Source organism: Halichoerus grypus, chromosome 15 (assembly GCF_964656455.1).
Source record: "Halichoerus grypus chromosome 15, mHalGry1.hap1.1, whole genome shotgun sequence".
Classification (NCBI taxonomy): domain Eukaryota; kingdom Metazoa; phylum Chordata; class Mammalia; order Carnivora; family Phocidae; genus Halichoerus; species Halichoerus grypus.
The window spans coordinates 4,185,577-4,202,108 of NC_135726.1; positions in this window are offsets into that span (position 1 = coordinate 4,185,577).

Below are 16,532 nucleotides of genomic sequence, written 5' to 3' on the forward strand. Positions count from 1 at the left end.
AGATTTCTTCCTAGTTCTTCCAGAAGGAACATAGCCTTGCCCACACCTGGATTTTAGTAAATCTTCTGACCTACAAAATTGTAAAATAATCATTTGTAAAGCAGTAAATTTGCAGTCATTCCTTACAGCAACAATAGGAAATCAACACAGGGAATAATATCCCCTAACACAGGGAATAATATCCCCTACTTTGCAAACATGTTGCCAGGAGGACATGAAGTGATGGCTCAGCACATGGAATATGGTGCCTGGCAGTTTTTAACTACTGTTCAACAAATAGAAGGGACTTTTTGTTATATCTAGGGACGGTGTAAGTGTTCTCCAAAGAGGTAACACTTGAGCAAAGTCTTGAGGAATATGTCTTGAGAAGGGATCCGTATTTCCCCATCTAAACCAGCAGATAGGGGCACCTGAGTGGCTCAGCCGTTACGTGTCTGCCTTCGGCCCAGGTCATGATCCCGGGGGGTCCTGGGATCTAGCCCAGCATCAGGCTCCCTGCTCAGCGGGGAGTCTGCTTCTCCCTATGCCTCTGCTCCTCACCCCCACTCATGCTCTCTCTCTCAAATAAATAAATAAAATCTTTAAAAATAAATAAATAAATAAACCAGTGGATACATGGTCTGACAAGCAGGAGTTAATTCTTGGATTCCCAGAAGACAGGCTATTTTTTTTTTTTTAAGATTTTATTTATTTATTTGACACAGAGAGAGGGAACACAAGAAAGGGGAGTGGGAGAGGGAGAAGCAGGCCCCCACTGAGCAGGGAGCCCGATGTGGGGCTCGATCCCAGGACCCTGGGATCATGACCTGAGCCGAAGGCAGACGCTTAACAACTGAGCCACCCAGGCACCCCATGACAGGCTATTTCTATTAGGCCTTTCCTACCTGGAAAATTCTTTTCTGGAATTCTGAGGGTACAGAGGAATACCACTAGCTCTATGACCTTGGGCAAGTACATAACCTTTCTGGATCTCAGTTTCCTCATCTGAAAAATGGGAGAAACAATACCTGGCAGAGGTGTAGTGAAAATGAATATAGCAACAAGATAACTTATGTAAATTGCTTGGTAAAATATCCAGCAAACAGCAAGAGCTCAGTAAATAGTGGAAATTATCATTATCCCCAGACTCCTTGGAAAAGAACGTGATGTTTGCACAGGAAGGATGTAGTGCATTTGATGGAATTTATTGCTGATAATGAAATTCAAGCTTTTAAAACAAAAATTGGAATTTTGGAAAACATATCCACCATTGTGAGCTGGGCAGCTTCCCAATACTTAAAGACTTTTCTGGTGGGATTAGTGGTGATAGTAACAAACATGATTTTTTTTTTAATAATGAATAATGGAGGGGCCCCTGGGTGGCTCAGTCGTTGAGCGTCTGCCTTCGGCTCAGGTCGTGGTCCCGGCGTCCTGGGATCGAGCCCCGCATCGGGCTCCCTGCTTGGCGGGAGGCCTGCTTCTCCCTCTCCCACTCTCCCTGCTTGTGTTCCCTCTCTCACTGCATCTCTATCAAATAAATAAAAAATCTTTAAAAATAAAAAAATAATGAATAATGGAATGTTTCAGCATTTGGAAGATCTGCATAACTCAGTGAATCAATATTTTCCAAAAGACCCATGTGGGATATTATAAAACCACGCATGAGTGAAAGATCCATTCAAAGTACAAGACAGACCAATGGATATTAATCTAACAGAGTACAAAAAGTTCATTGATATGATTTCACATTCCACTTTGCAGTTTTTCTTTAAGAAATCTGTCTGCTTTTGGCAGTGATGAAGAAAAATATCCACAATTATCTAAAAACATCACTCTTAAAAAATAAATAATAAAATAAAATAGATTAAAAATTAAAAACATCGCTCCTTTTGAGGAATATACTTTTTAGGAAAATACCCCTCCCTCTCTTTCCTCACCACATTCTCTGTGTGAGGCTGAATTTTCTTCATTCACCTCAATCAAAGCAACATATTGCTACAGACTGAATTCAGCAGCAGATATGAGAACCCAGCTGTTTTCCTCTAAGCCAGACATTAAAGAACTTTACAAAAATCCACCATCTGGGGTCCCTGGGTGGCTCAGTTAGTTAAGCAATACTCTTGATCTAAGCCCAGGTCTTGATCTCAGGGTCGGGAGTTCAAGCCCTGCAGGTTCCACATTGGGCGTGGAGTCTACTTAAAAAAAGAAAAATCTACCATCATGCCATTCTTCTCACCCAAATTATTTGCTTCGGAAAATAGTTATTTTTCATTTTTAAAAAATGTTATGGGGTGCTTGGGTGGCTCAGTCAGTTGAGCATCTGACTTCAGCTCGGGTCATGATCTCAAGGTCCTGGGATGGAGCCCAAGTTGGGTTCCCTGCCTAGCGGAGAGTCTGCTTGTCCCTCTGCCCCTCCCACTACTCATGCTCTCTCTCTCTCTCTCTCAAATAAATAAAATCATTTAAAAATATATTATTTTTATGTTGACGTACAATGTGTTTATGATTAATACATTACTATACTTATTTTTAAATGTCTCAGTTTTCATTCCTAAATGGTAAAAAACAGTAGACATAACTTACAAAAACAAAGGCTTTCTGAGGTCAGCAATAATTCTGAAGAATGTAAGGAGGTTTGAGAATGACAGCTCCCAAGTACCAGGCAGGCTGCCTCTTTGCTTTGCTCATCTGCCCAGAACTTTCTTTCCCCTCACTCACTCAGCTCTCTGATGGCCACCATCTCTGAAAGGTCTCTGGCCACTCTGACCCTAATGGCCACCTCTCCACCTTCCCACCTGTTATCCTGCTTTTTTTTTTCTCCAAAACACTTACCACTAGCTGCCAGTCTGTGGAGTCTTTACTTCATGTGTGGATCATCTGTCTCCTCCCCTAGGGCCCTAAGCTCCAGGAAGCCCGGGGCTTGGTCCTATTCCCTGATATTTTCCCAGCATCTACAATAGCTTCAGACATATGCCAGCCACTCAATAAATATCTGTTGAATGAATGAATGAATGGATGGCCTCATTTAATTCTCACAAGACCCAGTGAGGTGGACGTTATTGGCTTCCCCGTTTTAGGGCTGGGGAAACCGAAAGAAGTCAAGCAACCTGCCTAAACCTGTACCTCTAATAAGTGGGGCAGATTGAGATGAAAAACATGGGTGTGTCAAATGCAGAATTGGGATCTTATTTGGAAATTGAGTCAAGCCAAGTACCATACAAAGACGTTTTTGAGACAACGTGGGAGTATAAGCGAAGCGTAGAGGAGACCATGGAATTACTTATCAATAAATGTGTTAGGTGTCCTAGCGGCATGGAGTCTATGTTCAAAAATACCCCTTCTGGTTTTAGGAGATGTATGCTCAAGACGTAGAGGTGAAAGATGTGATGCATGATGCTTTAAAATATTTGAGGAAAGCACAGAAAGAAGAAAGGAGAGGATGAGGCAAACATGGCAGACTGTTGGTAGCTGGGGATCATGGGATGTAGGGGCGTCTGTTCAGGTCTTCTGAGAAGCCAGAGTGAAGATATGCCAAAGGGAACCTCCTGCGGGGCGAACGGGAGGGAGCTGGCCGAGGCGGGAGCCTGCAGACTGGGCTGTGGGGCTGTCCCCTGGGAGCAGAGGGGGACCAAGAAGGCCTGGGTAGGAGTCGCCTTCGGCTACAGCTCGATCTTTAAAATGTTTCCGTGGGGCCGTCGAGGAGCCCCTGAGCCACATTTCCCATCAGGGGGTCCCATGTGTCTCAGGAAAGAACCTGCCTAGTGTGAGTATCCTAGGGCTGCTGTAACAAAGTATCACAGACCAGGGGCTTACCCCACGGGGAATTTGTCCTCTCACAGCTGTGGAGGCCAGAAGTCTGGAATCAATGTGTGGGCAGCAGGTGTGGACTCCTTCTGGAAGCTCTGGGGAGAATCTGCCCCAGGCTTCCCTCCAGCCTCTGGGGTTGGCACGCCTCGGCTTGTGGCTGCGTGGCTCCCATCTCTGCCTCTGTGGTCACCTGGCCTTCTACTGTGGGACTCTGTCTCTGTGTCCCTTAATAAAACCAACACGGAGGACGTCATCCCGAACCCAATGGAACCTCAGGTGGTGCGCTTGAGCCCCTGATTGCAGCTTACTCCACAGGACACATTATGTGAAACCTGTTTAGCACTAAACATCAAGGCCACACTCGGCCAGGCTGCCCTGGGAGCACACGGGGACCCAGCCCGTGCACTGGCCCTGGCGTCCCGAGCACATCCGCCCACCTTTTGATTTCTTCTCATTCTCTGTTCTCCCTTTCGTTTTCAGTGGCAGAACTCATAGAGTTGAAGTGTCTTAAGTATCCATACAACGCAGCTCCTCACTCACAGATCATCTTTATGTCCTCGTCCCTGCCCTCCCCCAGGTCTGGCATAGCCCCAGACAAGGACGCCTCCACGGCCAGGGGAGACCCTGCTAAAGAAGCACAGTGAAGACAAGGTGAGAAGAACCGCTGGTCTGGATTGCATCTTCAATGCTGAGGGCAAGCCATCAGGAGACCGTGGCAGAACCACTGATTTTCCGGAGCTCGGGTTCCAGGTAATGGGGGGAAGTCCTCCCACCTCAGAGGTTGGATTCCGGGATCAGTTGAGACACGAATGTGACATGACTCCAGTCTCGTAAAATGAGCCATTAGCCACGGTGGGTGCACTCACATTAGTAATGAGTTCAAGTGGCGACATTGCAATTTGATGCCTTTCATTTGTCTCAGTCCAGTCCCCCTTACAAGCCTTCCCTTTTCTTTCCGACCCAGCCAAGAATTGCTTGTTTTTCATTGACTTTCAGCTACCTTAGGTTTTTCTTGTCTGCCAGACAGCTCAGAGGGAAAACACACACACACACACATGCACACACACACACGCTCTTCCAATCTCCTGTAGCCTACAAAAATAACTATCTTTTCTACTCTAAAGGCAAGATTAATTTTTATGACAAAATCAAGAAATAAAAAAAATAATCCATGACCCCAGCACTCTGGCACAAACACTATGACGTCTGGATTTTTTTTCTCCCTAAGCCTGTGGTTAACACAGATGGGATGGGATTCTCCAGAGCAGACTTGGAGTCCACCAGTCTGAGCTCAGCTCCCAGCTACCCACTCAGCAGCGGGGTAACTGTGGGCAAGCTGGCTGCTGAAAGCTTCCATTTCCCTTCTCACATGGTCAACAGGATTAAATGAACTCATATATATCGGCTAGAGGGCCGTAACCTAGAGATCGGAGAGGGGAGTCAGCCAAGACACCCCAAGCAGCCGATACCAAATGACCCTGTAAGGGATGTGGTGGGGCATGAGCTGGCGGGGAGAGGAGCTCCGTCCAGGAAAAACTAGAGGAGTCCCCGCAGTACCTGGAAAATAGGGCTGGACTGTCTGAGAGTCTTGGCAGAGAGAATATCGGAGAAACAGGCAGGGGGCAGGTCATATAATGACACCTACTGTGTATTGAGGGTTGTGTGTTAGGCACTTGGATTACATTTTTTTATATTATCAGTCCATCATTTATTCATGTATTTATTCGTTTAACAAAAGGGCATTGAGCTGCTACCATTTGCAAGTATTAATTTAGATGCTGGAGATGGGAGGGAAAGTGACAGAGAATGTATCCATTTACCATATAGAGATACACACATGTTCTGAGCTCATGCTGTCCATGCAGGTTGTCCCCAGCACTTCACCATCACTGAGAACACTGCCATGAAATGTGGGGTTCTTAACACATCTCCTTCCACCTTTATTTTTTATTATGAATTGAATAAGCAATCACTTGGTGGCTGGGGAACACATTTCAGCTGGGGGATCACCCTAGCGTTTCCCGACAGGTGTGACTCCCCATAAGGGAGGCCACTTACTGCTGACAACACTGAGCAGGAGACTGCTTGTCTTTGTCCCATCGAGTGCTGGTCAGTCAAAGCCACGAGGTTCCCCCGTTCTGCCCCAATAATTATGATTTTGCTCTGTGGAGACAAGGTCTGCACACGCCTTGCTTTCCATTAGAGACTCAACCCTAGGCATAATCCCTGACATGTGGTGAGTGTTACACTGATACTTGATGAATGAATGAACAGCTGGGGCCCTGAGAATATTCCAACCATACCTCGAGTCTCCAGACACGGAGGCAACAGCTTTGAGCCTTCAAAGCCCACCCTCACGTTTTCTCCGAAGTAGAGATTCTCTTTCTTCTGATCCATGACAAACTAGGTCTTCGAAACATGACAAGGTGATCCGGCTAGTTAAAAACAGGAAAATCAGTGCCTCGCACCTTGCCTGGACTATAACAATACCCTACTAATGCAATATCCTCCCACTCTACCCTGCCGCTTCTGTCTACTGTCCACGCAGTGGCCAGAGAGCCTGTTAAAACTCACACTTGATCCTGTCCCTCTTCTGCTCAAGACCCTCCACTGGCCCCCATCACTGAGTACAAGTCCATACAGTGACCTACAAGCCCCCCCCCACCTTCTCCTCCTCTCCTTAACACCCTCTCCGCTCTAGCACACTGGACTCCCTGCTGTTCCTCCTACCCCAGGACATTAGCACTTGCTCGTCCATCTGCCTGGAATGTCCTCCCCACATGCCCGTGGCTACTCCCTCACTCTCTCATGAGGGCTTCTCTGGTTGCCCTTGATAATGTGGAACCGCCCCAAACTGCTTATCCTCTTCTTTGTTTCTTTTTTCTCCTTAGGACATACCCCTCACATGCCTATATTTAATCCATTTTCTTTAATGTATGTCTTGCCCCCTAAAATTGAAGCTCCAGGAAAGCAGAGATGTGTTTTGTTCACTGTAATATCCTTAGAGCCTAGGACAGCACCTGTCACATAAGTGTCCCATAAATATGTGCTGATTTAATTAAGTGCTTGGTGAATGAACTCAAATGGGGTCTCCTGAGAGCCAAGACAAGTCACTTTCTTTATCTGGGGTCTTCTCTAGGGACATTTGGAGGATGTCCCCAAATCTCTAGATCTCTTTCACCTCTGACAACCATTACCTCCAAACAAACATCAAGATTTTGACTACTCATCTAGACTTTTTTTTTTTCCTTTGAAATGTGCTCTAAAGCATGCTGGACTTTAGCTCCACCACACTCAAAGTCACCCTGGGGATTTCTTCCTGCGTTAACAGCCACAGAGCCATCTGTGTGGAAGGTTACAGGCGGCTGCCAGTTCTTTGACACTCTGCACTGAGAGATGGAGTCTGCTTCCCTCCCCTTGAATTGCTGGCCCCAGGACTTGCTTTGACCAACAGAATGTAATGTAAGCAACATTGTCTGAGTTCCGTTCATGGCACCCAGCCCCTGTGGTGTAAGAAGCCCGAGTGACACGGAGGGGCCACAGGGGGGAGAATGAGGTGTTCCTGCCCTCCCCCTCTGCTGGGCTCCCAGCCAAAGGCCACACCCACTGGCAGCCACGTGTGGGAGCCGCCTGGGATGCCCCAACCCAGTTGAGACCCCAGATGATGGCAGCCCCAGCTCTTGCCACAGAGAGAAAAGAATGGCCCAGCTGAGCCCACGACATCGTGAGAGGTAAGTCATGGTAGTTGTGTTAAGCCACTATATTTCGGGTGACCTGTTACGCACTCAAAAACAATCAAATGCCCTGGTCTGTTGGGGCTGCTATACCAGAATACCGTAATTTCATAATTCTGGATGGCTTAAACAGTAGAAATACATTTCTCACAGTGCTGGAGTCTGCAAAGTCCAAGATTAAGACACTGACGGGTTCAGTGTCCGAGGAGGATCTGCTCCCCGGTTCATAGATGGCATCTTTACTCTGTGTCTTCACAGATGGAGAGGGGAGGGAGCTCTCGGGGGTCTCCCTGATAAGGGCACTAATCCCATCCAGCAGGCTCCACCCTCGAGACCTAATCACCTCCCAAAGGTCCCACCTCATAATACCATCACAATGGGGGGTTAGGATTTCAACATATGGGTTTGGGGTGGGGAGTGTAGACCAACATTCAGTCTATAGCATCAAACAATCTCTAAAACACATACAAAAACATATTCCTGGGGGATGATGATAAATAAACAAAACCTCCTGAGGAGTTTTTGCCTTTTGTTTTTACTTAAATTTTTAAAACACTGATGCCAGACCCAATCCTAGACCAGTTAGTCAAAGTCTCCGGGTGTGGGCCGGGGCACAGGTGGGGGGGGGGTGGGGAGCTTCATAAAACACCTGGCTGGCCGGCCACTAGAGGCAACATGGTCTCTCACAGTTCCGTCGCTTAGCAGTGCCCTTCCCTCTGTCTAAAACACCCTTCCCTAATGCTCCAGGCTAGCAAACTCCCACTGACTCATCGTGTGCATCCCAGCCCCAGCATTGCTGGAAACCACACAAGCTTTGGATTCAGGTAGACATGGGTCACAGTCCTGCCACCGATTCGCTATGTGAACTTGGGTGAAGTACTTTGCGTTTCCAAACCTCAGTGTCTTCATCCACGAAATGGAGCTAATTCCAGGGGGGATTATGTGGGGCTATTTGTGCCAGGCATCCGGCACAGTGCTGGGTCCTTAGCATGAACTCGATCAACACAAGAGAGTAGTAGTGGCAGGGAGGAGTCCTTGTCATTGCAGTAGACAGAGTAGTGACACGAGTAATAGTCCGTAGCAGCAGAAGAAATGTGCTGGTCTGCCCTGCACCCTATCCCCTTCCTAGAATAATCTTGCTCCTTCCAGCAGGTGGCTTCCAATGGCACAGGCCCCAGCTAATCAGAGAATGATTCTCATCAGCTGGGCTCAGTGCTTGGTGCATGGAAGCCCCTGGCCCAAGCCAGTCAGTCAAACTCCTCCCAGGATATACCAGAGCTACCAAGAGAGATGAGCAGTGTCATGGGCCCACACACTCAACGCCAAGGCTTCTAGTATGCTCGTGTGAGGTGCCTGCTTCAGAAGAAGCCAAGTGGATGTCAGCAGGGGCAAAAGATAAGATAGGGAGAGAGAGAGAGAGAGGCAGAAGGGAGGGAGGGAGGGAAGGAGATAAAGTGAGGAGAGGAGGGAGGCAGGGGGAGAGACAGAGGGCGGGAGACAAAGACAGAGGCAGAGAGAGGCCTGATGATGTTACTCCAGCCCCCTGGGACCACCAGCCTGAAACTAGAGGCACCTCAACTGAGACCCTCCCACCCCTCCCCCATCTTTAAACTTTTGCTACTTTGGACTGGGACCTTGTCACCTGCCACCAAATGAGGGCCATAAATATGTTGTTACTATTGTTGCACAAGGATCATTTTCGGAAAGTTAAAGCCACGACCTCATGCAAATATATGGCGAGCCATGTTGGGGGCTGACTTAACTCAGGAGCGAGGGAAGCGGCAGGATGGGAAGTGGGTTCAGGGGAGGACACAGGAGACTGAAGTTGATAAGGTTAATGAAAGGAAGAAAAACTGTTGAGGCCGACACGAAAGGGTTACTGCCCTATAAGGCAGTAAGATGCTCACATTTGGGGCCACATTTTCTTCCAGATGTAAATCATTCTCATCTCTATGGGACAAAAGTCATTGGTAACTTACTAATACTCTACAAGTTAACATCTCGCCCGAAGAGTCTAGGCCCTAATAGTAAATAGCAAGTCAAACACAACGACCTTTCTCTAGAGCAGTAAACTGCTATGGCCTATATGGGCCGAATACACCCCTGCTTGTTTATATAAATAAGAGTTTTATTAGAACACGGTCATGCCCATGTGTTTACATGTTATCTGTGGCTGATGTCCTGCTGGAACAGCAGAACTGAGTAGCTGCAACAGAGACCCTCCGACCCACAAAGTTTAAAATCATTACTATCACATCTTTTCCAGGAAAGTTTCCTGAACTTTGGCCTAGAACTGTGGTTCTCAAAGTGTGGTCCCCGAACCATGAGCAACAGCAGTGGGGCATTGTTAGAAATGTAAATACTTGAGCTCCCTCCAGATTCAGACCCACTGAATCAAAAACTCCAAAAGCAGGCTCTCTAGGGTTCTAATGCCTTTAAGAGTCAGGTGACCTTTGGGCAGATTTGAGGACGTTGCTAGTAGCCTGATGTGACATCTGAAGGGCATTCAGTGTTCCGAGTTCAGAATAATTTTTCCTTTTTTTTTCCCTGAGATTGATTTATTTATTTTAGAGAGAGAGAGAGAGAATGTGAGCAGTGGAAGGGGCAGAGGGAGAGGGAGAGAGAATCTCAAGCAGACTCTGTGCTAAGCACAGAGCCCGAGGTGGGGCTTGATCCCAGGACCCTGAGATCATGACCTGAGCTGAAACCAGGAATCAGACCCTTAACCAACTGCACCACCCAGGCACCCCTAGAATAATTTTTCTTTAAAAAAGCATATGGGGAAAAATGGTGGGAGGTAAGATTGGGGAGCTAGGCAGATGACAGATCGTGCTAAGGCAGGAAGTTAAACTATTGTCCTGCACTGAAGGCTTTGGCACAGGAATGGTGATCAGATTTTCATTTTAGAAAGGTACTTCAGGCATCGGCGTGTAAACCAGTGGGGGTAGGGGCGGGAAGGTAGTGAGGCTAGAGGAACACAAAAAGATGGGAGGACTTGTAGCTAGTTAAGAGCCTATAAACAAATCCCAGGCTGGAGATACTTTGTGAACTCCTGGATACAGCCATACCTGAAGCCAGAGAAAATTCATAGACTTCCCAATTAGGCCATCCTGAATAGGATGCTGGAGAGAAGCTGGGTAACAGGGAGAACTGGAAGATACTGAAGTGATGAAGTCCAACCACTGATGTGCAAGATGAGAGATAGGCAATGTTATCCTAATGCCATATTTTTGATTTGTTGGCATGGGTATACGGCGCAGCCCAGGAGGAGGTGTTTAACTGCATGTAGAACCTCTCTGGTTGCTTTCAGAATGACGGGAGAGAGAAACATAAGCCAAGGGAATGACGGTGTTCCTCTCGAGGCACAGTATACATGTCTTGTCTTACTCTTTATTTCCACCAACACACCCTTGTGAACACCGTAGCACAAGTTAAGAACACCCCTCTACTGGCAATAGCCTGGTGGCTGAGGGCGCCTCGCTTCTGAGTTCAATGCTCCTAGGCTTCAATTCTAGCTCCGCCTCCACAACAAGCAATTTCATCTGACTCAGTCCTTGCTTCTTCATCTGTAATTTTGTGACAGCAAGATGAAACTCCAGCACAGCGGTGAAGAACACATATTGAGAGGTTGAATGCAAACTGCTTTGCAAAGTGCGCCTGGTATGCGTTAAGTGTCCTGTCAGAGGTGGGTGTTAGGATGATCGTTCTGGGAATTCCAAACAGACAAACATTTTTTGACTAACTGCTTGTGACATGGGTTGTTTCTTTCCAATTTAAGATGCTTTTTTTTAAAAAAATGGAAGTTTAAAAAATAATAAAAGCCTAATTACCACTTAGTAGGTAATTACTGTGCTCTGCTTGCTCTAGGATTAAATAAAAGTGATTTGTATATAAGATAATATTGCTCCTGTTAGCATTACTGATATTAGTTATACAATAATTTTGACTTTAACTTCATGAGTAGATTCTGGGGATGGTGGCCACCCAGGAGAGGGAGAGGGGTGCCCCACCACCTGCCATTGCTGTCCCTGCTAATGCTGTGACCTCAGATTAATGGGAAGAAGAATCAGAGGCAGGAGACTGAGGCTCCATCCTGCTTTTAAAAATCCAGTTTGTTCTAATTCTTTCCAATCATAAAGGTAATTCAAGCTCAATGTGGTAAACAGGGTAAGCAAAGTAGAAAGAAGAAAAACCTCATTTCTCTTCAAAAACAAACGCTGTTTGCTTTTTGGTATATAACCTCCAAACCTTTTTTAAAATATATATTTTTTAACATAATAAAATTTCATTGAGTTCAATGATGCATAGAAAACATCCAAGACAGTGCCTGGCACTTAGCTACTGCTCAGGAAATAAGTGTTAACATTATTATTATTAGATATCTGATTTTGTATCCTGGCTGTTTCCATGCAACTATTTTTCCATTTCATTAAAAAGAAAAAAAAAAACACCTCGTGAACATTATTTTAAGCGCTTGTACAATATTCTGTTCTGTGCACATTTCCTGTATTTAAATTGCATTACTCCTTCATTCCTCTGAATATTAATAAGCATCTTTCATGCTTAAGGTGGTCTCTACATTTCAAGTTATCACATTGTATTAGTCAGGGTTTTCCAGAGAAAAAGAGCCAATAGGGTGTGTATATACAGAGACAGAAATTTTTTTTTTCTTTTTTCTTTTCTCTTCCACGCCCCAAGATAGACATTTATTTTAAGGAATTGGTTCATGTGATTGTGGAGGCTGGAAGTCCAAAAATCTGCAGGATAGCCTGGCAGGCTGGGGACCCTGGGGAGGGGCTGATGTTGCAGTTCAAGCCTGAAGACAATCTACCGGAGAATTCCCTCGTGCTCTAGGAAGTTTTGTCTTTGTTCCAGTAAAGGCCTTCACTTGATTGGATGAGCCCCATGCACACGATGGAGGGTGATCTGCTTTACTCCACTGTCAGCCAATTTACATGTTAATCTCACCAAAAAACACTTCCACAGAAACAGAGTAATGTTTGACCAAATACCTGGACACTGCGGCTCAGCCAAGTTTACACATAAAAATTAACCCACACAGATGCATTAACTAAATCAAGATTCTAGACCTGCAAAATTCAAAGCCAGACCTTGCAACATAGTAATCACATCAAACCACTGTCCTGGGTGGGGGTGGGGGGGTGGGGGGAATATATCTTACAAAGTCAGCTGACCACCTTCTTTGCTATTTCGTGGCATCTTTCCATGTAGGTGACGAGAAAATCACTCGATCATTGATTGTCAGAGTTGATGGGACACAGAAATCTTTCAGGCTTCCATTTCCCAAGGGGTAATGTGCTGACACACAGTCTCTGTTATTAGTAGAGCACAAAGGGGGAGAGGGCCAGGGGCAAACAAGCTTAGAAGATACTGGTTTAAGCAAAATTAGATGGGTATCTGATGGGCCTTTTGGAGGCTGTGATATACAAATGTGTAGCCTGGTGTGAATCTCCAAGAGGTGGGTATTGTCTCCAGGATTTCCCAAACCTTTCCTGACCAGAACTCCTTTATTAAAAAAGAAAAAAACAAAAAACAACAACTTTCAAAACCCGTGAGTGACTTTAGTCACTGACATAGATCTGACCTTCTCGTGGAGTGTCAGCAAAATTCGAGTGTGCAAACAGAGTTCCTTTAGGTAGCTGCTTAGGGGACAAGGGTTCTGCAGGTCACACCGAGGGACACGAGTCTCCTCCAGCCATCTCCTCTTACGGCCCCAGAAGATTTGAGATGAGGTGCCTCGCCCAGGGGGGATGTGACTGAGCCAAAGCTAAAATCTGCCTTCCTGACTCACAGCCCACGCTCTGTGGACATCACAGGGATGAGATCTGTCCCATTCTACAAACAGGAGATACCGAGCGAAGCCTTGCTCCAGGCTCCCTCATTAGGAACACTGGATTGGGATCCAGATCTCTTGACCCTCAGCCTGGAACAAAAAAAGGCCTACGGCTTAGAAGTTTAGAGCTGCCTATGGGACTTATGTATTTTTAGCGCCTTTCGATGACTGAAGGAGTGGGACTGCGGCCCCTGGGGAAGATGAGTCACTTCTGTGGCGTGCCTGGTCAAATGATTCTGCGGAGCCAGAAGAGGCTGGAGATCATTCAAAGGGCTGGGCCACACCAGAGCTTCCTGCCCACGTCAGCAGGAAGCCCACAGACGAGGTTCACTTTCTCCAGGAGGCAGCAGGTGCGTGGCCCGGCCGAAGTTTGCTCCAAGACATTTTCCAGCCTTTGAAGCTGGAAGCTGCAGCTACCCCTAGCCTGGGTTGTGTGCTTAACCGGAGAGAAGCCCCGGGGTTCAGGTTTTGGCCAGGGCAAACTGGCACAAGTGTCATTGAATCGGCAGAGAATCGCAGCCTGGGAAGGCCTGTGGCTGGAGACAGGAGACAGACACCTCTAGAGAGAGTGGTCCTCAACCGAGCACGCATTACACTCACCAAGGAGGGTTTGTGAAAACACGAATTGCCAGGTCCAACCCCAGGAAGGGCTGACTCAGCAGATCTGGCGTGTTCCCTGTGATGGTGATGCTGCTGGTCCAGGGGACCACGGTTTGAGGAGCACTGCTCTAGGGTGCTCTTGGGAGGATGCCGAGGCACCACCCCCCCAGAGTTGCCGCCCCACAGGCCTAGAATGAATGCTGCCTCTACTCTCATCATTTTGTCCCCAGTTTTAGAACCCAAGCAGGGAGCTTTGTCTCCCAGCTCTCAACCTGGAACTATCTGGGACACCAAGCTCGGAACTCAGACAACGGGCTGAATTATTGCTCTGATACTTCCACCAGCTCTATCGAGACAGAAGCCCATCACACAGAATTCGCCCCGTTGAAGTGTACAATTCAATGATTTTTTTGTGGGCGCAGATACGTGCAGCCAGAACCACAATCGATTATAGGACATTTTCATCACTGCGAGGAGGAAGCCGGTACCCATGAGCTATCGCTCCCTACCCCAGCCCTGAGCAACCCTTAACCTACCTCCTGGCTCTCTAAATTTGCCCATTCTGGCCCTTGTATTGTAGCCTGGATCAGAGCTTCATTCCTGTTCATGGCTGAGTAATATTTCGTTGTATGGTTAGAGCCCATTTTGTTTCTCCGTTTGTCCAGTGCTGGGCTTTAGTTTCTGTGGTAAATAATCAATTGGCCTTTCGTTAAAATTCATGGAACTGTACACACTGAGTACATTTTCCTGTATGTTAATTTTTAGGAAAAGGACATAGGCACTTTCCACTTCCTGTCTCGGAACAGGGTTGGGCTGAGCCGCCAGGTGGGAAAGGCCAGGTGGGTGGTGGGCAGGGCCAGTGGGGGCCAGCCTCCCCTCCCGAGCCGGTGTGGAGTGGGGCCGTGCCCCTAAGAGACCCTGGCCAAGCCACCATGGGGAGCAGTAGAACCTCCTAGATGGGCCCCGGCCGCCCTCCTGGCCCACGGAGCTCTGAGCTACAACAAAGATGTCCTCGTGAGCCCCCAAGTCTGTGTGTCATTTGTTTCAGGGAGTTAGGTGATGGGGCAGCTGCGGCCCCTCCCTGTGGGGGGTCTGGCAGGGAATTCTCCCTGGCCAGCACTGTCCACACGCAGACAGCCGGCTCCCTCCTCTTACCCTTGCCCCACGTCCCTGCTCTCCACCATGACCCAGGCTTTGCTTCGAAAACAGGGGACGGGTCACTTCCCTCCTCTGTCCAAGCCCTCAGTGACTTGCCCCAGCTCCCAAACCTCACCACTTCCTACCTCTCTCAGTGCCTTGGTCTCCCTCGCCCGCCACGCATACTCCCCATGCGGAGCTTTAAAAATAAGCAGCTTTGGGTGCCTGGGTGGCTCAGTTGGTGAAGCATCTGCCTCCGGCTCAGGTCGTGATCCCAAGGGCCTAGGATCAAGCCCTGCGTCGGGCTCCCTGCTCAGTGGGAAGCCTGATTCTCCCTCTCCCTCTCCCACTCCCCCTGCTTGTGTTCCCTCTCTCTGTCAAATAAATAAACTTTTAAGGAAAAAAAATGAACAGCTTTCTTGAAATAGAACTCGTATCTCAAAAAACTGACCCCTTTAAAGAGTAGAGTTCAGTGGGTTTTAGTGCATTCGGATCAGTGTGTCTGTGTCAGATCAAGCTGACCTGTGTTTGTTGGTCTTTGTCTTCCCACTGGGAGGTAAGGCCTTGGGGCTTGATGGCCTCCGTGTCCCCAGCCCCCCGCAGCGGTGCCTGGCGGGCACGGTGCGGAAGCCAAGTTGTTCGGGTGCACGGAGAAGGTGATCTCAAGGATGAGAACAGGTCCTTGAGATGACGGCCGGGCCTCGGCTGACCTGTGGGGAGGACCTTGGCCGTGTGGGGCTCCAAAGAGATGGGCCTGTGCCCCCAGTCTGCCTTCCACCCAGCCCCACACAGACTTCCCTGTCTCTCGCCCACCTCTCGCCCACGGCCACCTCTGAGGCCGGAGACAGCTAAGAGCCTCCCTGCTTAGCCCCTGAGGTCACATATCTGCATCCTAGGGGGATCCTGGGGGGACACAATACCTCACCTGCAGACTCCGGATGGTGGTCATTCTCAAGTAGTTGAAGGAGTAGCAGCAAGAGCCCGGGCTGGCCGAGCTGGGGGACGGTCCAGCTGCAGCCGTGGCAGGTGCCTCCGGCGGTGAGCCACGCCCGCCACCCTCCCCCGAGTCTACCCCTGCCCGCAAGGTCCCCCAGACACGGAAGCGGCGGCTCAGGCTGCTCGGCGCAGCGCGCATGCCCGGCGCAAAGGCCTCTGGGAGCCGCCCTGGCCGACGAGGCGAAGGCCGGTGGGCGCTCCCGCTCTCCTTCCCGGGGCAGACGTGCACGAACGCATCCGCCGCCCCAACTCCCCGACACTCTTCCAGCAACGGCGCCCGCTCGGCTTCGCAGCCCCGACCTCGGGCGGCGCGGCCCGTGTGTGCGGACGTCCCGGGGCGGCGCTCCAGGCTGTTAGGAGGCCGCTCGCCGCACTGGGGACGCTGGCTCTGGGCGCCTTTGGCTGCCACGGGAGAGAACCGGGTA